Below are 25,635 nucleotides of genomic sequence, written 5' to 3'. Positions count from 1 at the left end.
CTTGGGAAGTATTCTTTCTCCCCTATCCCCAGGGATAGGGGAGAATTTGAGCACTAACCTTTATCCCCTTTGCCTTTGTACAATGGCTCTATGCGTGCATTCCGCCAATCCTCAGGCACTTCACCATGAGCCATACATACATTAAATACTCTTATCAACCAGTCAAAAACACAGTCACCCCCTTTTTTGATAAATTCTACTGCAATACCCGCCACCTTGCCAGCTTTTGTCTTCCGCAAAGCTTTCACAACCTCTTCTCTGTTTACCATATCTGTTTACCAAATCTGTTTACTGGAAGCAGTGAAAAGTTTTTATTGAGGATGTAAAGCATGTGTATGAGTAGGAAGAGAGGGAAGTGATTGGTTCTCAGTGAATGTAGGTTTGCGGCACGGGTGCGCGATGTCTCCATGGTTGTTTAATTTGTTTATGGATTGGGTTGTTAGGGAGGTGAATACAAGAGTTTTGGAGAGAGGGGCAAGTATGCATTCTGTTGTGGATGAGAGGGCTTGGGAAGTATCAGTTGTTTGCTGATGATACAGTGCTGGTGGCTGATTCGGGTGAGAAACTGCAGAAGCTGGTGACTGAGTTTGGTAAAGTGTGTGAAAAGAGAATGCTGAGAGTAAATGTGAATAGGAGCAAGGTTATTAGGTACAGTAGGGTTGAGGGACAAGTCATTTGGAAGGTAAGTTTGAATGGAGAAAAACTGGAGGAAGTGAAGTGTTTTAGATATCTGGGAGTGGATTTGGCAGCGGATGGAACCATGGAAGCGGAAGTGAGTCACAGGGTGAGGGAGAGGGTGAAAGTTCTGGGAGCATTAAAAGATGTGTGGAAGGCGAGAACATTATCTCGGAAAGCAAGAATGGGTATGTTTGAAGGAATAGTTGTGCCATCAGTGTTATATGGTTGCGAGGCGTGGGCTATAGATAGGGTTGTGTGTAGGAGGGTGGATGTATTAGAAATGTGATGTTTGATGACAATATGTGGTGTGAGGTGGTTTGATCGAGTGAGTCATGAAAGGGTAAGAGAGATGTGTAGTAATAAAAAGAGTGTGGTTGAGAGAGCAGAAGAGGGTGTTTTGAAATGGTTTAGTCACATGGAGAGAATGAGTGAGGAAAGATTGACAGAGAGGATATGTGTGTCAGAGGTGGAGGGAACGAGAAGTGGGAGACCAAATTGGAGGTGGAAGGATGGAGTGAAAACGATTTTGAGCGACTGGAACCTGAACATGCAGGAGGGTGAAAGGCGTGCTAGGAATAGAGTGAATTGGAATGATGTGGTATACCAGGACCGACTTGCTGTCAGTGGATTGAACCAGGGCATGTGAAGCCCTGTGGGGCCTGGATGTGGAAAGGGAGCTGTGGTTTTGGTGCATTATACATGACAGCTAGAGAATGAGTGTGGACTAATGTGGCCTTTGTTGCCTTTCCTAGCGCTACCTCGCACACATGCAGGGGGAGGGGGTTGTCTTTTCATGTGTGGCGGGGTGGTGACAGGAATGAATAAAGGCAGCAAGTATGAATTATGTGCATGTGTATATATATATATGTCTGTGTATGTTGGAAGAACTGTTGGAAGAGTTTGATGATAAGATTGCAGATGTAGGGTGTTTAGAACATGAAAGTAGCAAAGCGAGAGAGTCATGGGAAGTAGTTTCATGAAAAGAGAAGATGTGATGAATGCCTTAAGTAAAATGAAGTGTGGCAAAACAACTGGAGTGGATGGGATTGTAATCGAATTTCTCAAGGGGTGTCAGTGCTATTAATTGGTTAGTTAAGATTTTTGGTGTATGTATGGCATAGGATGAGATGCCTTAGAATTAACAGACAATATGGTTAGTTCCATAAAATAAAGGATAAGGGACTAAAGTAATGTTTGAATTGTGGAGGCATAAGTTCGTCGAGTGTACATGGTAAGTTGTGTGGATGCGTGGTAATTAAGAGGATGGTGGCATACACAAAGCATCAGACTGGGGAGGAACAGTGTGATTTCAGGAGAGTTAGAGGATGTATGGATTAGATGTTTCCTTTAATAATTTTTTGAAAAATACAGAAACTTAATGATTTGTATGTGGCATTTATGGATCTGGAAAGCATATTAAAAGGGTGTTACGGGTATTTTGTCAAAGGTGTTGCGAATATATGAATTGGGAGGAAAGCAACACATTCAGCTTTTCTTCAAAATACTCATTTCTGCCTGTTACCACTTCTTTATTTGCCCCTTCTGCTTTTTACCACTTCTTATTTGCCTTTGTGCTCTTTGTTTTTCTCACTATTAATCTCTTTCCAAAACATTTTTTTGTTCTCCCTGAAGTTTGCTGTTTCTTGTGTGTAACTCTCAATTCCGCTCGTTTTCAGTCCCTGAACCCTCCTGCTCATTTCTCTTGCACATCTCCCAATCACTTGCACTCCTTTCCTGCAGATATCACCCATACATATTTCTTTTATCTTTCACTAACAAAATAACTTCGTAATCCCACACATCACTACCCTTTCTCACCTGCCAACTTCCCACTTTCTGCATGCCACTTTCTTGCACATGTAAGCTGTGCATTCCAGAATGCCTCCCATTCCTCACACACCTGTAGCCTCTTTTGCTATCACCTTTTACCATTTTACACTCAATTTCTCTTGTTATCTCTTTACAGAAGCCTCTCAAACTAGTTCACTTACTGTCACACCCTCTTCCCATTCTTCTCATTTCCTTTTTTCCTAAAGCCTTTACAAAACTTAACTCTTGCCTCTGCCAAGTAGTGATTGGACATCCCACCAGATGATCTTCTTTGTATATGCACATCCAAGAGTCTTTCCACTGCACACTTATCAGATAGTGCTTAGTCCAATAATGCTTGCTTTTCATCACCTCAGCGCTTCCATTTATACTAATGCATCTCATTTTTAAACTAGGTATTCCCAATTACCAGTCCTTTTTCATCATGTAACTCCACAAGCCATTCTCAGTTTTATTCTATACAACACTGGGTACCCCATGCCCACAGTTACCCCCATCTACCACATTACCTACTTTCTCGTTCAAATCACCCATCACTAATATTTACCTGCTTTCTCATTCAAATCACCCATCACTAATACTCAGTCCCATTCATCAGAACTGCTGACATACTCATTCTATTCCCAACACACTTCTTATTCTTCTCATTTCTGGGTTCATAAGCACAAATGGTCAGATACCTCTAACACCCGACATCAGTCCTTAGATCAGGGGTCGGCAACCTGTTTGCCTCCGCAGTCCGGATTATGTATTAATGAGTGGACATTGGGCCAGACAAATGCCATAAAAGCTTGAAATATGGGAATTATTCAGTTAAATACATCTAGTCATATTTTGCCTTAAATCAATGAATAACTTTTGCTAGAAAATTATTTGTGCTTCACCAAGGTTGTCGGTTAGTAATAACTAAAACTCAGTTTAGTTGCAACTTATTTCATTCAAGGTATCTTTTGATTCTATTGGAAAACAAAGAACCTTTAGAGGACAAAAAGTATGAAAATGATGCATTGAATGGTGGTAAATTAGGTATAATAAAAGAGAAAATCAACTAATTGTAATGCAAATAGTCAATGAATCAGTATGAAACTTGATGTTTGTTGCTTGAAAACTTCTCAGTATTGGATATCAGACTTGTTGATATCAAGAGCAAGACATTATCCAGATGGATATCAGTCAATCTTGTTCAGAAATGGTTCTTGATGTGTTTCATTTTTGAAAATAATTGCTCACACAGATAAGTGCTACCAAACAATTATGCCATCTTCCCACTTGGATGAATATATTTTCTATGTAAGTCAAACATTGACACATCTTCAGAATGAAATTTTGATCTCAATATGCCATCACACTGCATCTCAGTCAATTCCATTTGAAACATTTTTGATGTAGTGTCCATTTCTACATCAAACACAGTAGCAAACAGCTTGAACTCATTTGCATGCAAGCAATAATCAGCAGAACAAGATGAAAACTCTTTTCTCAATTCTTGGACAGTATTTACAAAGATGCCTGGATCTCGTTCTTTACTTTTTTGAAAAGTGGGAAAATGTGCACAATTTCCTCTCTGAAGTTAGTATTCTCACAATTAGGTATAATAAAAGAGAAAATCAACTAATTGTAATGCAAACAGTCGATGAATCAGTATGAAACTTGATGTTTGTTCCTTGAAAACTTCTCAATATTGGTTATCAGACTTGCTGATATCAAGAGCAAGACATTATCCAGATGGGTATCAGTCAATCTTGTTCAGAAATGGTTCTTGATGTGATTCATTTTTGAAAATAATTGCTCACACAGATAAGTGCTGCCAAACAATGATGCCATCTTCCCACTTGGATGAATATATTTTCTATGTAAGTCAAACATTGACACATCTTCAGAATGAAATTTATACCATTACACTACATCTCAGTCAATTCTGTTTGAAACATTTCTGATGTAGTGTCCATTTCTACATCAAACACAGTAGCAAACAGCTTGAACTCATTTGCATGCAAGCAATAATCAGCAGAACAAGATGAAAACTCTTTTCTCAATTCTTGGACAGTATTTACAAAGATGCCTGAATCTTGTTCTTTACTTTTTTGAAAAGTGGGAAAATGTGCACAATTTCCTTTCTGAAGTTAGTATTCTCACAATTACAGTTTTCTTCCAGTAGGGTCAAGTCAATTGGGAGGTGAGTTTGAATGGAGAAAAACTGGAGGAAGTGAAGTGTTTTAGATATCTGGGAGTGGATCTGGCAGCGGATGGAACCATGGAAGCGGAAGTGGATCATAGGGTGGGGGAGGGGGCGAAAATTCTGGGAGCCTTGAAGAATGTGTGGAAGTCGAGAACATTATCTCGGAAAGCAAAAATGGGTATGTTTGAAGGAATAGTGGTTCCAACAATGTTGTATGGTTGCGAGGCGTGGGCTATGGATAGAGTTGTGCACAGGAGGATGGATTTGCTGGAAATGAGATGTTTGAGGACAATGTGTGGTGTGAGGTGGTTTGATCGAGTAAGTAACGTAAGGGTAAGAGAGATGTGTGGAAATAAAAAGAGCGTGGTTGAGAGAGCAGAAGAGGGTGTTTTGAAATGGTTTGGGCACATGGAGAGAATGAGTGAGGAAAGATTGACCAAGAGGATATATGTGTCGGAGGTGGAGGGAACGAGGAGAAGAGGGAGACCAAATTGGAGGTGGAAAGATGGAGTGAGAAAGATTTTGTGTGATCGGGGCCTGAACATGCAGGAGGGTGAAAGGAGGGCAAGGAATAGAGTGAATTGGAGCGATGTGGTATACCGGGGTTGACGTGCTGTCAGTGGATTGAATCGGGGCATGTGAAGCGTCTGGGGTAAACCATGGAAAGCTGTGTAGGTATGTATATTTGCGTGTGTGGACGTATGTATATACATGTGTATGGGGGTGGGTTGGGCCATTTCTTTCGTCTGTTTCCTTGTGCTACCTCGCAAACGCGGGAGACAGCGGCAAAAAAAAAAAAAAAAATCTCATGTATTGACTGATTTTTTTCTTGAAGTTATAAACTCAAGTTATTGAAATGATATGTATTGTCTACAAGGAAGGCCAGGGTTGCAAGCCAGCTAGAATCATGGAAATGTGAAACATTCTCATTTTAGCTCTCAAGAAATATTGCCACCTCTTCATGCAATGCAAATACTCTTTCCAGCATTGACCCTTGGCCAAGCCAGTGTCCATTGCAGAAATAAGCTAGGTCCCCATATTCTGCCTCTGTATCCAACAAAAATTGCTGAAACTGGCAATGATTCAATCCACAAGATAGGATCAGATTCACTGCCTTAAGTAATGTCCATAACTTCCTTTAATTTCAATGGATAATGCAATGAATTTCAACCAGTTTCTGTGTGATTCCAAGGATTTCCATTTGTCCCTGTAGCAGTGCAATGATGCCTTTATTTTTCCCCACCATTACTGGTGCCTCATTGGTTGTGATGCCAATTAACTTCGACATGTCAAGTTTCATTTCTGAAATCATTTTCAACAAAGCTTCATAAATATCTGCAATTTGTTGCAGACATCCCTTAAACAACTTTTAACATCTGTTGAGATTTCTTCACCTTACTCTGTAATCATTCTTCTAGACAGGCTAATAGGTGCAAATAAACATTTCTTTTCAGGAGAAAGAATATCCACTACTGCCAGCATTCTTTGACAAACTCTCTATCTGTAGAAGACTTCATCATCTCTGCAATGAGTTTTGCAACTTCATAGCTGGCATGAGTTTTTTCTTCATTTTTACTGCTTTTCTTGGCAGAAAATGATGTTTGTTTTCCAAAACTAGCCTTCAGTCACTTAACTTCATCTTTCCTCGCATGCCAAGTAAACCTATTAAAATGTCTCGTAATGTCTCCTGATATTTGCCACCTTCTTCACAGCAACATTTCTAGGCAAATGAAACAAACTGGTTTCCCAGCATACTCAATGAAGAAATAATCTAGTGTCCAAGTGTCTTGGAAACTTTAGCACTCATCATCTACCTTCCTGCATTTTTCATTCATTCCCATTGGAATTTTCATCTTTATTTTGTAATGCGAGTATTCAACAAGTATCGTAGCACAGGTAATCTGTTTAGTGTAAAGGATCCTATCCCAAAGAAACTCCATTCGCGTGTTGTCTACAAGTTTTCTTGTGCAGGCCATAGTGCCTGTTGTGTCGGCGAAACATCCTGACATTCTAACACCTGTTGTTCAAGAGCATCTGTTGATGGATAGGAGCTCTCACATTTTGAAACAGCTTCAGAGTTCAGAATTGTGTAAGAACTCTTGTTCAGAGGATTGTTTCACAATTCTGGACTCCACCCCATCTTCATATCAGCTTAAGATTAAAGATGCTATTCATATCGATAAAAAAAACTGACTCTTAACAAACAACTTTTTCATGTAAATTTAACCCTTTCATTTTGAGTTGTAATGCTTTTTTGCTCTTTGTGCTTTTTATTAGCCACCATTGTTTTCACCGATAGTAACATGTTTTTTTTAACACTTCTTTTGTTTGGAACTAAACTATGTTTTTACTGCCATGTGATGCTTTAAATTCACTTTATCTTCAGATTTGAATTATACTGAGGATGGTTGTTGTACAGTCGAAACTGGTACTGGTTTAGCAGACACTTCTAGAAATTGAAAGTTGTTATTTTTGTCAAATTTGTTATGTGTATATATCTGGTTCACATGATATCCTGTTGATGGAGGGAGCATCACTCTGCGGTGGACATAGAAAAGGGGTGATTAGTCCAGAATATTCCTTGCCTATCACTTGCCTATCCACTGTATTAAACCATAGAGGTGACAAAATACATTCCTTAATAGAATGAACTATATTTTCTTCTTTGAGCGGATATTTAGCATGGATTTCTCAATAAAACAATGATGTTTCCATTTACAAATTTGAATGATCCCTCCTGAAAACCTGTGTGTGCAAGGAGAGTATTGATAAGGTGTCTGCCATCTTGTCATTCGTATATGCATTGGTGTTTCTTTCACTTTTGGTGTTTGGTTTGGAACAAAACAAAACCTGGGGCCAGGGTAACAAGACGTCATGCATGATCCATCAGTATGTTTGCATGAAACACTCGGAGTAAGGAAAAATTGTTCACAGACCAAATGAGCATAGTATCCTAATATTTGCTCGCGGACCAGTCGAAATCCCTTCGTGGTCCAGATCTAGCCTGTAGGCCACAGGTTGCCTACCCCTGCCTTAGACTCTTTCGCACACTCCCACAACTCCCCCTTAAGCAGGAGTGCTGCCCCTTTCTTGGCTCTTGCCCTCACACTAACCAGGGACTTGCCCCAAGACATACCCAAACCATTCTTCCCCCTTCCCCTGTAGTTTTGTCACTCAAAGCTAGAACACACACACACATACACATACATACCCTGCAAAGTGAAAGTCAATCACAGAATAGAGTGATTGGACATTGGAATGATATGCCTTCTCCAGACTCTCTCTCTCTCTCTCTCTCTCTCTCTCTCTCTCTCTCTCTCTCAGTGAATGTAGGTTTGCGGCAGGGGTGTGTGATGTCTCCATGGTTGTTTAATTTGTTTATGGATGGGGTTGTTAGGGAGGTAAATGCAAGAGTCTTGGAAAGAGGGGCAAGTATGAAGTCTGTTGGGGATGAGAGAGCTTGGGAAGTGAGTCAGTTGTTGTTCGCTGATGATACAGCGCTGGTGGCGGATTCATGTGAGAAACTGCAGAAGCTGGTGACGGAGTTTGGTAAAGTGTGTGGAAGAAGAAAGTTAAGAGTAAATGTGAATAAGAGCAAGGTTATTAGGTACAGTAGGGTTGAGGGTCAAGTCAATTGGGAGGTGAGTTTGAATGGAGAAAAACTGGAGGAAGTGAAGTGTTTTAGATATCTGGGAGTGGATCTGTCAGCGGATGGAACCATGGAAGCGGAAGTGGATCATAGGGTGGGGGAGGGGGCGAAAATTTTGGGAGCCTTGAAAAATGTGTGGAAGTCGAGAACATTATCCCGGAAAGCAAAAATGGGTATGTTTGAAGGAATAGTAGTTCCAACAATGTTGTATGGTTGCGAGGCGTGGGCTATGGATAGAGTTGTGCGCAGGAGGATGGATGTGCTGGAAATGAGATGTTTGAGGACAATGTGTGGTGTGAGGTGGTTTGATCGAGTAAGTAACGTAAGGGTAAGAGAGATGTGTGGAAATAAAAAGAGCGTGGTTGAGAGAGCAGAAGAGGGTGTTTTGAAATGGTTTGGGCACATGGAGAGAATGAGTGAGGAAAGATTGACCAAGAGGATATATGTGTCGGAGGTGGAGGGAACGAGGAGAAGAGGGAGACCAAATTGGAGGTGGAAAGATGGAGTGAAAAGGATTTTGTGTGATCGGGGCCTGAACATGCAGGAGGGTGAAAGGAGGGCAAGGAATAGAGTGAATTGGAGCGATGTGGTATACAGGGGTTGACGTGCTGTCAGTGGATTGAATCAAGGCATGTGAAGCGTCCGGGGTAAACCATGGAAAGCTGTGTAGGTATGTATATTTGCGTGTGTGGACGTGTGTATGTACATGTGTATGGGGAGGGTTGGGCCATTTCTTTCGTCTGTTTCCTTGCGCTACCTCGCAAACGCGGGAGACAGCGACAAAGTATAAAAAAAAAAAAAAATATATATATATATATATATATATATATATATATATATATATATATATATATATATATATATATATATATATATCTTTTCTTTCTTTCTTTCATACTATTCGCCATTTCCCGCATTAGCGAGGTAGCATTAAGAACACAGGACTGGCCTTTGAGGGAATATCCTCACCTGGCCCCCTTCTCTGTTCCTTCTTTTGGAAAATTAAAAAAAAAAAAATGAGAGGGGAGGATTTCCAGCCCCCCGCTCCCTTCCCTTTTAGTCGCCTTCTACGACACGCAGGGAATACGTGGGAAGTATTCTTTCTCCCCTATCCCCAGGGATAATATATATATATATATATATATATATATATATATATATATATATATATATATATATATGTGTGTATATGTATATATATATATATATATATATATATATATATATATATATATATATATATATATGTATATATATGTGTATATATCCCTGGGGATAGGGGAGAAAGAATACTTCCCATGTATTCCCTGCGTGTCGTAGAATGCGACTAAAAGGGAAGGGAGCGGGGGGCTGGAAATCCTCCCCTCTCATTTTTTTTTAATTTTCCAAAAGAAGGAACAGAGAAGGGGGCCAGGTGAGGATATTTCCTCAAAGGCCCAGTCCTCTGTTCTTAACGCTACCTCGCTAATGCGGGAAATGGCGAATAGTACGAATATATCCTTGGGGATAGGGGAGCAAGAATACTTCCCACGTATTCCCTGCGTGTCGTAGAAGGCGACTAAAAGGGGAGGGAGCGGGGGGCTGGAAATCCTCCCCTCTCGTTTTTTTTTTTTTTTAATTTTCCAAAAGAAGGAACAGAGAATTGGGCCAGGTGACGGTAGTCCCTCAAAGGCCCAGTCCTCTGTTCTTAACGCTACCTCGCTAATGCGGGAAATGGCGAATAGTTTGAAAGAAAAGAAAAGAAAAAGAAATATATATATATATATATATATATATATATATATATATATATATATATATATCCCTGGGGATAGGGGATTAAGAATGCTTCCCACGTATTCCCTGCGTGTCGTAGAAGGCGACTAAAAGGGGAGGGAGCGGGGGGCTGGAAATCCTCCCCTCTCGTTTTTTTTTTTTGTTGTTGTTGTTTTTTGTTTTTTTTTTCCAAAAGAAGGAACAGAGAATTGGGCCAGGTGAGGGTATTCCCTCAAAGGCCCAGTCCTCTGTTCTTAACGCTACCTCACTAATGCGGGAAATGGCGAATAGTTTGAAAAAAAGAATATATATATATATATATATATATATATATATATATATATATATATATATTTTTTTTTTGTGCTTTGTCGCTGTCTCCCGCGTTTGCGAGGTAGCGCAAGGAAACAGACGAAAGAAATGGCCCAACCCACCCCCATACGCATGTATATACATATGTCCACACATGCAAATATACATACATACACAGCTTTCCATGGTTTACCCCAGACGCTTCACATGCCCTGATTCAATCCACTGACAGCACGTCAACCCCGGTATACCACATTGCTCCAATTCACTCTATTCCTTGCCCTCCTTTCACCCTCCTGCATGTTCAGGCCCCGATCACACAAAATCTTTTTCACTCCATCTTTCCACCTCCAATTTGGTCTCCCTCTTCTCCTCGTTCCCTCCACCTCCGACACATATATCCTCTTGGTCAATCTTTCCTCACTCATTCTCTCCATGTGCCCAAACCATTTCAAAATACCCTCTTCTGCTCTCTCAACCACGCTCTTTTTATTTCCACACATCTCTCTTACCCTTACGTTACTTACTCGATCAAACCACCTCACACCACACATTGTCCTCAAACATCTCATTTCCAGCACATCCATCCTCCTGCGCACCACTCTATCCATAGCCCACGCCTCGCAACCATACAACATTGTTGGAACCACTATTCCTTCAAACATACCCATTTTTGCTTTCCGAGATAATGTTCTCGACTTCCACACATTTTTCAATTTTCGCCCCCTCCCCCACCCTATGATCCACTTCCGCTTCCATGGTTCCATCCGCTGACAGATCCACTCCCAGATATCTAAAACACTTCACTTCCTCCAGTTTTTCTCCATTCAAACTCACCTCCCAATTGACTTGACCCTCAACCCTACTGTACCTAATAACCTTGCTCTTATTCACATTTACTCTTAACTTTCTTCTTCCACACACTTTACCAAACTCAGTCACCAGCTTCTGCAGTTTCTCACATGAATCAGCCACCAGCGCTGTATCATCAGCGAACAACAACTGACTCACTTCCCAAGCTCTCTCATCCCCAACAGACTTCATACTTGCCCTTCTTTCCAGGACTCTTGCATTTACCTCCCTAACAACCCCATCCATAAACAAATTAAACAACCATGGAGACATCACACACCCCTGCCGCAAACCTACATTCACTGAGAACCAATCACTTTCCTCTCTTCCTACACGTACACATGCCTTACATCCTCGATAAAAACTTTTCACTGCTTCTAACAACTTGCCTCCCACACCATATATTCTTAATACCTTCCACAGAGCATCTCTATCAACTCTATCATATATATATATATATATATATATGAAGTCTGTTGGGGATGAAAGAGCTTGGGAAGTGAGTCAGTTGTTGTTCGCTGATGATACAGCGCTGGTGGCTGATTCATGTGAGAAACTGCAGAAGCTGGTGACTGAGTTTGGTAAAGTGTGTGGAAGAAGAGTTAAGAGTAAATGTGAATAAGAGCAAGGTTATTAGGTACAGTAGGGTTGAGGGTCAAGTCAATTGGGAGGTGAGTTTGAATGGAGAAAAACTGGAGGAAGTGAAGTGTTTTAGATATCTGGGAGTGGATCTGGCAGCGGATGGAACCATGGAAGCGGAAGTGGATCATAGGGTGGGGGAGGGGGCGAAAATTCTGGGGGCCTTGAAGAATGTGTGGAAGTCGAGAACATTATCTCGGAAAGCAAAAATGGGTATGTTTGAAGGAATAGTGGTTCCAACAATGTTGTATGGTTGCGAGGCGTGGGCTATGGATAGAGTTGTGCGCAGAAGGATGGATGTGCTGGAAATGAGATGTTTGAGGACAATGTGTGGTGTGAGGTGGTTTGATCGAGTGAGTAACGTAAGGGTAAGAGAGATGTGTGGAAATAAAAAGAGCGTGGTTGAGAGAGCAGAAGAGGGTGTTTTGAAGTGGTTTGGGCACATGGAGAGAATGAGTGAGGAAAGATTGACCAAGAGGATATATGTGTCGGAGGTGGAGGGAACGAGGAGAAGAGGGAGACCAAATTGGAGGTGGAAAGATGGAGTGAAAAAGATTTTGTGTGATCGGGGCCTGAACATGCAGGAGGGTGAAAGGAGGGCAAGGAATAGAGTGAATTGGAGCGATGTGGTATACTGGGGTTGACGTGCTGTCAGTGGATTGAATCAAGGCATGTGAAGCGTCTGGGGTAAACCATGGAAAGCTGTGTAGGTATGTATATTTGCGTGTGTGGACGTATGTATATACATGTGTATGGGGGGGGGTTGGGCCATTTCTTTCGTCTGTTTCCTTGCGCTACCTCGCAAACACGGGAGACAGCGACAAAGTAAAAAAAAAAAAATATATATATATATATATATATACCTTGGGGATAGGGGAGAAAGAATACATCCCACGTATTCCCTGCGTGTCATAGAAGGCGACTAAAAGGGAAGGGAGCGGGGGGCTGGAAATCCTCCCCTCTCGTTTTTTTTTTTTTTTTTTTTTCTAATTTTCAAAAAGAAGGAACGGAGAATAGGGCCAGGTGAGGATATTTCCTCAAAGGCCCAGTCCTCTGTTCTTAACGCTACCTCGCTGTCGCGGGAAATGGCAGATAGTATGAAAAAAAAAAATATATATATATATATATATATATATATATATATATATATATATATATATATATATATATATACACACACATATACATATATATACATATACACACACATACATATATATACATACACATATACATATATATATATATATATATATATATATAATATAATATATATATATATATATATTTTTTTTTATACCTCGTCGCTGTCTCCCGCGGTTGCGAGGTAGCGCAAGGAAACAGACGAAAGAAATGGCCCAACCCCCCCCATACACATGTACATACACACGTCCACACACGCAAATATACATACCTACACAGCTTTCCATGGTTTACCCCGGACGCTTCACATGCCTTGATTCAATCCACTGACAGCACGTCAACCCCTGTATACCACATCGCTCCAATTCACTCTATTCCTTGCCCTCCTTTCACCCTCCTGCATGTTCAGGCCCCGATCACACAAAATCCTTTTCACTCCATCTTTCCACCTCCAATTTGGTCTCCCTCTTCTCCTCGTTCCCTCCACCTCCGACACATATATCCTCTTGGTCAATCTTTCCTCACTCATTCTCTCCATGTGCCCAAACCATTTCAAAACACCCTCTTCTGCTCTCTCAACCACGCTCTTTTTATTTCCACACATCTCTCTTACCCTTACGTTACTTACTCGATCAAACCACCTCACACCACACATTGTCCTCAAACATCTCATTTCCAGCACATCCATCCTCCTGCGCACAACCCTATCCATAGCCCACGCCTCGCAACCATACAACATTGTTGGAACCACTATTCCTTCAAACATACCCATTTTTGCTTTCAGAGATAATGTTCTCGACTTCCACACATTTTTCAAGGCTCCCAAAATTTTCGCCCCCTCCCCCACCCTATGATCCACTTCCGCTTCCATGGTTCCATCCGCTGACAGATCCACTCCCAGATATCTAAAACACTTCACTTCCTCCAGTTTTTCTCCATTCAAACTCACCTCCCAATTGACTTGACCCTCAACCCTACTGTACCTAATAACCTTGCTCTTATTCACATTTACTCTTAACTTTCTTCTTCCACACACTTTACCAAACTCCGTCACCAGCTTCTGCAGTTTCTCACATGAATCCGCCACCAGCGCTGTATCATCAGCGAACAACAACTGACTCACTTCCCAAGCTCTCTCATCCCCAACAGACTTCATACTTGCCCCTCTTTCCAAGACTCTTGCATTTACCTCCCTAACAACCCCATCCATAAACAAATTAAACAACCATGGAGACATCACATACCCCTGCCGCAAACCTACATTCACTGAGAACCAATCACTTTCCTCTCTTCCTACACGTACACATGCCTTACATCTTCGATAAAAACTTTTCACTGCTTCTAACAACTTGCCTCCCACACCATATATTCTTAATACCTTCTACAGAGCATCTCTATCAACTCTATCATATGCCTTCTCCAGATCCATAAATGCTACATACAAATCCATTTGCTTTTCTAAGTATTTCTCACATACATTCTTCAAAGCAAACACCTGATCCACACATCCTCTACCACTTCTGAAACCACACTGCTCTTCCCCAATCTGATGCTCTGTACATGCCTTCACCCTCTCAATCAATACCCTCCCATATAATTTACCAGGAATACTCAACAAACTTATACCTCTGTAATTTAAGCACTCACTCTTATCCCCTTTGCCTTTGTACAATACCTGGTTTAAAAAGCGAGATATACATAAGTATACTTATGTAAGTAGGAGAGATGGCCAGAGAGCGTTATTGGATTACGTGTTAATTGACAGGCGTGCGAAAGAGAGACTTTTGGATGTCAATGTGCTGAGAGGTGCAACTGGAGGGGTGTCTGATCATTATCTTGTGGAGGCTAAGGTGAAGATTAGTATGGGTTTTCAGAAAAGAAGAGTGAATGTTGGGGTGAAGAAGGTGGTGAGAGTAAGTGAGCTTGGGAAGGAGACCTGTGTGAGGAAGTATCAGGAGAGACTGTGTACAGAATGGAAAAAGGTGAGAACAATGGAAGTAAGGGGAGTGGGGGAGGAATGGGATGTATTTAGGGAATCAGTGATGGATTGCGCAAAAGATGCTTGTGGCATGAGAAGAGTGGGAGGTGGGCTGTTTAGAAAGGGTAGTGAGTGGTGGGATGAAGAAGTAAGAGTATTAGTGAAAGAGAAGAGAGAGGCATTTGGACAATTTTTGCAGGGAAAAAATGCAATTGAGTGGGAGAAGTATAAAAGAAAGAGACAGGAGGTCAAGAGAAAGGTGCAAGAGGTGAAAAAAAGGGCAAATGAGAGTTGGGGTGAGAGAGTATCATTAAATTTTAGGGAGAATAAAAAGATGTTCTGAAAGGAGGTAAATAGGGTGCGTAAGACAAGGGAGCAAATGGGAACTTCAGTGAAGGGCGTAAATGGGGAGGTGATAACAAGTAGTGGTGATGTGAGAAGGAGATGGAATGAGTATTTTGAAGGTTTGTTGAATGTGTCTGATGACAGAGTGGCAGATATAGGGTGTTTGGGTCGAGGTGGTGTGCAAAGTGAGAGGGTTAGGGAAAATGATTTGGTAAACAGAGAAGAGGTAGTAAAAGCTTTGCGGAAGATGAAAGCCGGCAAGGCAGCAAGTTTGGATGGTATTGCAGTGGAATTTATTAAAAAAGGGGGTGACTGTATTGTTGACTGGTTGGTAAGGTTATTTAATGTATGTATGACTCATGGTGAGGTGCCTGAGGATTGGCGGAATGCGTGCATAGTGCCATTGTACAAAGGCATATATATATATTTTTTCTTTTTTTTTCTTTTAAACTATTCGCCATTTCCCGCGTTAGCGAGGTAGTGTTTAGAACAGAGAACTGGGCCTTTGAGGGAATACCCTCACCTGGCCCCCTTCTCTGTTCCTTCTTTTGGAAAAAAAAAAAAATAATGAGAGGGGAGGATTTCCAGCCCCCCGCTCCCTCCCCTTTTAGTCGCCTTCTACGACACGCAGGGAATACGTGGGAAGTATTCTTTCTCCCCTATCCCCTATATATATATATATATATATATATATATATATATATATATATATATATATATATATATATTTTTTTTTTTTTTTTTTTTTTTTTGTTTTTTGTCGCTGTCTCCCGCATTTGCGAGGTAGCGCAAGGAAACAGACGAAAGAAATGACCCAACCCACCCCCATACACATGCCTTGATTAAATCCACTGACAGCACGTCAACCCCGGTATACCACATCACTCCAATTCACTCTATTCTTTGCCCTCCTTTCACCCTCCTGCATGTTCAGGCCCCGATCACACAAAATCTTTTTCACTCCATCTTTCCACCTCCAATTTGGTCTCCCTCTTCTCCTCGTTCCCTCCACCTCCGACACATATATCCTCTTGGTCAATCTTTCCTCACTCATTCTCTCCATGTGACCAAACCATTTCAAAACACCCTCTTCTGCTCTCTCAACCACGCTCTTTTTATTTCCACACATCTCTCTTACCCTTACGTTACTTACTCGATCAAACCACCTCACACCACACATTGTCCTCAAACATCTCATTTCCAGCACATCCATCCTCCTGCGCACAACTCTATCCATAGTCCACGCCTCGCAACCATACAACATTGTTGGAACCACTATTCCTTCAATCATACCCATTTTGCTTTCCGAGATAATGTTCTCGACTTCCACACATTCTTCAAGGCTCCCAGAATTTTCGCCCCCTCCCCCACCCTATGATCCACTTCCGCTTCCATGGTTCCATCCGCTGCCAGATCCACTCCCAGATATCTAAAACACTTCACTTCCTCCAGTTTTTCTCCATTCAAACTCACCTCCCAATTGAATTGACCCTCAACCCTACTGTACCTAATAACCTTGCTCTTATTCACATTTACTCTTAACTTTCTTCTTTCACACACTTTACCAAACTCAGTCACCAGCTTCTGCAGTTTCTCACATGAATCAGCCACCAGCGCTGTATCATCAGCGAACAACAACTGACTCACTTCCCAAGCTCTCTCATCCCCAACAGACTTCATACTTGCCCCTCTTTCCAAAACTCTTCCATTCACCTCCCTAACAACCCCATCCATAAACAAATTAAACAACCATGGAGACATCACACACCCCTGCCGCAAACCTACATTCACTGAGAACCAATCACTTTCCTCTCTTCCTACACGTACACATGCCTTACATCCTCGATAAAAACTTTTCACTGCTTCTAACAACTTGCCTCCCACACCATATATTCTTAATACCTTCCACAGAGCATCTCTATCAACTCTATCATATGCCTTCTCCAGATCCATAAATGCTACATACAAATCCATTTGCTTTTCTAAGTATTTCTCACATACATTCTTCAAAGCAAACACCTGATCCACACATCCTCTACCACTTCTGAAACCACACTGCTCTTCCCCAATCTGATGCTCTGTACATGCCTACCCTCTCAATCAATACCCTCCCATATAATTTGCCAGGAATACTCAACAAACTTATACCTCTGTAATTTGAGCACTCACTCTTATCCCCTTTGCCTTTGTACAATGGCACTATGCACGCATTCTGCCAATCCTCAGGCACCTCACCATGAGTCATACATACATTAAATAACCTTACCAACCAGTCAACAATACAGTCACCCCCTTTTTTAATAAATTCCACTGCAATATCATCCAAACCTGCTGCCTTGCCGGCTTTCATCTTCCGCAAAGCTTTTACTACCTCTTCTCTGTTTACCAACTCATTTTCCCTAACCCTCTTACTTTGCACACCACCTCGACCAAAACACCCTATATCTGCCACTCTATCATCAAACACATTCAACAAACCTTCAAAATACTCACTCCATCTCCTTCTCACGTCACCACTACTTGTTATCACCTCCCCATTTGCGCCCTTCACTGAAGTTCCCATTTGCTCCCTTGTCTTACGCACTTTATTTACCTCCTTCCAGAACATCTTTTTATTCTCCCTAAAATTTAATGATACTCTCTCACCCCAACTCTCATTTGCCCTTTTTTTCACCTCTTGCACCTTTCTCTTGACCTCCTGTCTCTTTCTTTTATACGTCTCCCACTCAATTTCATTTTTTCCCTGCAAAAATCGTCCAAATGCCTCTCTCTTCTCTTTCACTAATACTCTTACTTCTTCATCCCACCACTCACTACCCTTTCTAATCAACCCACCTCCCACTCTTCTCATGCCACAAGCATCTTTTGCGCAATCCATCACTGATTCCCTAAATACATCCCATTCCTCCCCCACTCCCCTTACTTCCATTGTTCTCACCTTTTTCCATTCTGTACTCAGTCTCTCCTGGTACTTCCTCACACAAGTCTCCTTCCCAAGCTCACTCACTCTCACCACCCTCTTCACCCCAACATTCACTCTTCTTTTCTGAAAACCCATACAAATCTTCACCGTAGCCTCCACAAGATAATGATCAGACATCCCTCCAGTTGCACCTCTCAGCACATTAACATCCAAAAGTCTCTCTTTCACGCTCCTGTCAATTAACACGTAATCCAATAACGCTCTCTGGCCATCTCTCCTACTTACATAAGTATACTTATGTATATCTCGCTTTTTAAACCAGGTATTCCCAATCATCAGTCCTTTTTCAGCACATAAATCTACAAGCTCTTCACCATTTCCATTTACAACACTGAACACCCCATGTATACCAATTATTCCCTCAACTGCCACATTACTCACCTTTGCATTCAAATCACCCAACACTATAACCCGGTCTCGTGCATCAAAACCACTAACACACTCATTCAGCTGCTCCCAAAACACTTGCCTGTCATGATCTTTCTTCTCATGCCCAGGTGCATATGCACCAATAATCACCCATCTCTCTCCATCAACTTTCAGTTTTACCCATATATATATATATATATATATATATATATATATATATATATATATATATATATATTTTTTTTTTTTTTTTTTTTTTTTTTTTTTTTTTTTATACTTTGTCGCTGTCTCCCGCGTTTGCGAGGTAGCGCAAGGAAACAGACGAAAGAAATGGCCCAACGCCCCCCCCATACACATGTATATACATACGTCCACACACGCAAATATACATACCTACACAGCTTTCCATGGTTTACCCCAGACGCTTCACATGCCTTGATTCAATCCACTGACAGCACGTCAACCCCGGTATACCACATCGCTCCAATTCACTCTATTCCTTGCCCTCCTTTCACCCTCCTGCATGTTCAGGCCCCGATCACACAAAATCTTTTTCACTCCATCTTTCCAAATCCAATTTGGTCTCCCTCTTCTCCTCGTTCCCTCCACCTCTGAAACATATATTCTCTTGGTCAATCTTTCCTCACTCATTCTCTCCATGTGCCCGAACCATTTCAAAACACCCTCTTCTGCTCTCTCAACCATGCTCTTTTTATTTCCACACATCTCTCTTACCCTTACGTTACTTACTCGATCAAACCACCTCACACCACACATTGTCCTCAAACGTCTCATTTCCAGCACATCAATCCTCCTGCGCACAACTCTATCCATAGCCCACGCCTCGCAACCATACAACATTGTTGGAACCACTATACCTTCAAACATACCCATTTTTGCTTTCCGAGATAATGTTCTCGACTTCCACACATTCTTCAAGGCTCCCAGAATTTTCGCCCCCTCCCCCACCCTATGATCCACTTCCGCTTCCATGGTTCCATCCGCTGCCAGATCCACTCCCAGATATCTAAAACACTTCACTTCCTCCAGTTTTTCTCCATTCAAACTCACCTCCCAATTGACTTGACCCTCAACCCTACTGTACCTAATAACATTGCTCTTATTCACATTTACTCTTAACTTTCTTCTTTCACTCACTTTACCAAACTCAGTCACCAGCTTCTGCAGTTTCTCACATGAATCAGCCACCAGTGCTGTATCATCAGCGAACAACAACTGACTCACTTCCCAAGCTCTCTCATCCCCAACAGACTTCATACTTCCCCCTCTTTCCAAAATTCTTGCATTCACCTCCCTAACAACCCCATCCATAAACAAATTAAACAACCATGGAGACATCACAAACCCCTGCCGCAAACCTACATTCACTGAGAACCAATCACTTTCCTCTCTTGCTACACGTACACATGCCTTACATCCTCGATAAAAACTTTTCACTGCTTCTAACAACTTGCCTCCCACACCATATATTCTTAATACCTTCCACAGAGCATCTCTATCAACTCTATCATATGCCTTCTCCAGATCCATAAATGCTACATACAAATCCATTTGCTTTTCTAAGTATTTCTCACATACATTCTTCAAAGCAAACACCTGATCCACACATCCTCTACCACTTCTGAAACCACACTGCTCTTCCCCAATCTGATGCTCTGTACATGCCTTCACCCTCTCAATCAATATCCTCCCATATAATTTACCAGGAATACTCAACAAACTTATACCTCTGTAATTTGAGCACTCACTCTTATCCCCTTTGCCTTTGTACAATGGCACTATGCACGCATTCCGCCAATCCTCAGGCACCTCATCATGAGTCATACATACATTAAATTACCTTACCAACCAGTCAACAATACAGTCACCCCCTTTTTTAATAAATTCCACTGCAATACCATCCAAACCTGCTGCCTTGCCGGCTTTCATCTTCTGCAAAGCTTTTACTACCTCTTCTCTGTTTACCAAATCATTTTCCCTAACCCTCTCACTTTGCACACCAACTCGACCAAAACACCCTATATCTGCCACTCTATCATCAAACACATTCAACAAACCGCTGTCTCCCGCATTTGCGAGGTAGCACAAGGAAACAGACGAAAGAAATGGCCCAACCCACCCCCATACACAATGTATATACATACACGTCCTCACACGTAAATATACATACCTATACATCTCAATGTACACATGTATATACACACACAGACACATACATATATACCCATGCACCCAATTCACATTGTCTGCCTTTATTCATTCCCATCGCCACCTCGCCACACATGGAATATCATCCCCCTCCCCCCTCATGTGTGCGAGGTAGCACTAGGAAAAGACAACAAAGGCCCCATTCGTTCACACTCAGTTTCTATTTGTCATGCAATATATTTTATTTATTTATTTATTTTATTTATTTATTTTGCTTTGTCGCTGTCTCCCGCGTTAGCGAGGTAGCACAAGGAAACAGACGAAAGAATGGCCCAACCCACCCACATACACATGTATATGCATACACGTACACACACGCAAATATACATACCCATACATCTCAATATACACATATATATACACACACACAGACATATACATATATACACATGTACATAATTCATACTTTCTGCCTTTATTTATTCCCATCGCCACCTCGCCACACATGGAATAACAACCCCCTCCCCCCTCATGTGTGTGTGCGAGGTAGCGCTAGGAAAAGACAACAAAGGCCCCATTCGTTCACACTCAGTCTCTAGCTGTCATGTAATAATGCACCGAAACCACAGCTCCCTTTCCACATCCAGGCCCCACAGAACTTTCCATGGTTTACCCCAGACGCTTCACATACCCTGGTTCAATCCATTGACAGCACGTTGACCCCGGTATACCACATCGTTCCAATTCACTCTATTCCTTGCACGCCTTTCACCCTCCTGCATGTTCAGGCCCCGATCACTCAAAATCTTTTTCACTCCATCTTTCCACCTCCACTTTGGTCTCCCACTTCTCCTCGTTCCCTCCACCTCTGACCCATATATCCTCTTGGTCAATCTTTCCTCACTCAATCTCTCCATGTGACCAAACCATTTCAATACTCCCTCTTATGCTCTCTCAACCACACTTTTTATTACCACACATCTCTCTTACCCTTTCATTACTTACTCGATCAAACCACCTCACACCACATATTGTCCTCAAACATCTCATTTCCAACACATCCACCCTCCTACGCACAACTCTATCCGTAGCCCATGCCTCGCAACCATACAACATTGTTGGAACCACTATTCCTTCAAACATACCCATTTTTGCTTTCCGAGATAATGTTCTCGACTTCCAAACATTCTTCAAGGCTCCCATAATTTTCACCCCCTCTCCCACCCTATGATTCACTTCCACTTCCATGGTTCCATCCGCTGCCAGATCCACTCCCAGATATCTAAAACACTTTACTTCCTCCAGTTTTTCTCCATTCAAACTTACCTCCCAATTGACATGACCCTCAACCCTACTATAGCTAATAACCTTGCTCTTATTCATATTTACTTTTAACTTTCTTCTGTCACACACTTTACCAAACTCAGTCACCAGCTTCTGCAGTTTCTCACACGAATCAGCCACCAGCGCTGTATCATCAGCAAACAACAACTGACTCACTTCCCAAGCTCTCTCATCCACAACAGACTGCATACTTGCCCCTCTTTCCAAAACTCTTGCATTCACCTCCCTAACAACCCCATCCATAAACAAATTAAACAACCATGGAGACATCACACACCCCTGCCACAAACCTACATTCACTGAGAACCAATCACTTTCCTCTCTTCCTACACGTACACATGCCTTACATCCTTGATAAAAACTTTCACTGCTTCTAACAACTTGCCTCCCACACCATATATTCTTAATACCTTCCACAGAACATCTCTATCAACTCTTATCATATGCCTTCTCCAAATCCATAAATGCTACATACAAATCCATTTGCTTTTCTAAGTGTTTGTCACATACATTCTTCAAAGCAAACACCTGATCCACACATCCTCTACCACTTGTGAAACCTCACTGCTCTTCCCCAGTCTGATGCTCTGTACATGCCTTCACCCTCTCAATCAATACCCTCCCATATAATTTACCAGGAGTACTCTACAAACTTATACCTCTGTAATTTGAGCACTCACTCTTATCCCCTTTGCCTTTGTACAATGTCACTATGCACGCATTCCGCCAATCCTCAGGCACCTCACCATGAATCATACATACATTAAATAACCTTACCAACCAATCAACAATACAGTCACCCCCTTTTTTAAGAAATTCCATTGCAATACCATCCAAACCTGCTGCCTTGCCGGCTTTCGTCTTCCGCAATGCTTTTACTACCTCTTCTCTGTTTACCAAATCATTTTCCCTAACCCTCTCACTTTGCACACCACCTCGACCAAAACACCCTATATCTGCCACTCTATCATCAAACACATTCAACAAACCTTCAAAATACTCACTCCATCTCCTTCTCACATCACCACTACTTGTTATCACCTCCCCATTAGCCCCCTTCACTGAAGTTCCCATTTGTTCCCTTGTCTTACGAACTTTATTTACCTCCTTCCAAAACATCTTTTTATCCTCCCTAAAATTTAATGATACTCTCTCACCCCAATTCTCATTTGCCCTCTTTTTCACTTCTTGCACCTTTCTCTTGACCTCCTGCCTCTTTCTTTTATACATCTCCCAATCTTTTGCATTATTTCCCTGCAAAAATCATCCAAATGCCTCTCTCTTCTCTTACACTAATAATCTTACTTCTTCATCCCACCACTCACTACCCTTTCTAATTAACCCACCTCCCATGCTTCTCTTGCCACAAGCATCTTTTGCGCAAGCCATCACTGCTTCCCTAAATACATCCCATTCCTCCCCCACTCCCCTTACCTCCTTTGTTCTCACCTTTTTCCATTCTGTACTCATTTTCTCCTGGTACTCCCTCACACAAGTCTCCTTCCCAAGCTCACTTACTCTCACCACTCTCTTCACCCCAACATTCTCTCTTATTTTCTGAAAACCCCTACAAGTCTTCACCTTCGCCTCCACAAGATAATGATCAGACATACCTCCAGTTGCACCTCTCAGCCCATTAACATCCAAAAGTCTCTCTTTCGCGCGCCTATCAATTAACATGCAATCCAATAACGCTCTCTGGCCATCTCTCCTACGTACATACGTATACTTATGTATATCTCGCTTTTTAAACCAGGTATTCCCAATCACCAGTCCTTTTTCAGCACATAAATCTACAAGCTCTTCACCATTTCCATTTACAACACTGAACACCCCATGTATACCAATTATTCCCTCAACTGCCACATTACTCACCTTTGCATTCAAATCACCCATCACTAAAACCCGGTCTTGTGCATCAAAACCACTAACACACTCATTCAGCTGCTCCCAAAACACTTGCCTCTCATGATCTTTCTTCTCATGCCCAGGTGCATATGCACCAATAATCACCCATCTCTCTCCATCCACTTTCAGTTTTACCCATATCAATCTAGAATTTACTTTCTTACACTCTATCACATACTCCCACCACTCCTGTTTCAGGAGTAGTGCTACTCCTTCCCTTGCTCTTGTCCTCTCACTAACCCCTGACTTTACTCCCAAGACATTCCCAAACCACTCTTCCCCTTTACCCTTGAGCTTTGTTTCACTCAGAGCCAAAACAGCCAGGTTCCTTTCCTCAAACATACTACCTATCTCTCCTTTTTTGTCATCTTGGTTACATCCACACACATTTAGACACCCCAATCTGAGCCTTTGAGGAGGATGAGCACTCCCCGCGTGACTCCTTCTTCTGTTTCCCCTTTTAGAAAGTTAAAATACAAGGAGGGGAGGGTTTCTGGTCTCCCGCTCCCGTCCCCTTTAGTCGCCTTCTACGACACGTGAGGAATGCTTGGGAAGTATTCTCTCTCCCCTATCCCCAGAAGAGAGTGTTTTGAAATGGTTTGGGCACATGGAGAGAATGAGTGAGGAAAGATTGACCAAGAGGATATATGTGTCGGAGGTGGAGGGAACGAGGAGAAGTGGGAGACCAAATTGGAGGTGGAAAGATGGAGTGAAAAAGATTTTGTGTGATCGGGGCCTGAACATGCAGGAGGGTGAAAGGAGGGCAAGGAATAGAGTGAATTGGATCGAGGTGGTATATCGGGGTTGACATGCTGTCAGTGGATTGGACCAGGGCATGTGAAGCATCTGGGGTAAAGAATGGAAAGTTGTGTGGGGCCTGGATGTGAAAAGGGAGCTGCGGTTTTCGGGCATTATTGCATGACAGCTAGAGACTGTGTGAACGAATGGGGCCTTTGTTGTCTTTTCCTAGTGCTACCTCGCACACATGAGGGGGGAGGGGGATGGTATTCCATGTGTGGCGAGGTGGCGATGGGAATGAATAAAGGCAGACAGTGTGAATTGTGTGCATGGGTATATATGTATGTGTCTGTGTGTGTATATATATGTGTACATTGAGATGTATAGGTATGTATATTTGCGTGTGTGGACGTGCATGTATATACATTGTGTATGGGGGTGGGTTGGGCCATTTCTTTCGTCTGTTTCCTTGCGCTACCTCGCAAATGCGGGAGACAGCGACAAAGCAAAATAAAAAAAAATATATATATATATATATATATATAGATATATATATATATATATATATATATATATATATATATATATATATATATATATATATACACAGTGGATCTATACATGCATTCTGCAATTCCTTGGGTAGATAACTCCTGTATGGTATACATAATTCATTCTCAAATATACAGCATTTGTCTTTGTAACACTCACCACTGACACTGATGTTCATTAGTTGACTTCACTCTTAGAATAATTCTTAGATG

The 25,635-nt window shown here is 41.8% G+C and overlaps 1 protein-coding gene across 1 annotated transcript in view; it reads left to right on the top strand.

Moving 5' to 3' along the window:
* The window catches only part of LOC139749260 (uncharacterized), a 481,728-nt gene that overhangs the window by 437,821 nt on the left and 18,272 nt on the right, over window positions 1–25,635 (top strand). The window lies entirely within an intron of this gene.

Source organism: Panulirus ornatus, chromosome 6 (assembly GCF_036320965.1).
Source record: "Panulirus ornatus isolate Po-2019 chromosome 6, ASM3632096v1, whole genome shotgun sequence".
Classification (NCBI taxonomy): Eukaryota; Metazoa; Arthropoda; class Malacostraca; order Decapoda; family Palinuridae; genus Panulirus; species Panulirus ornatus.
Note: the sequence above shows the minus strand (reverse complement) of the source record. Positions and strands in the feature narration are given on the sequence as shown.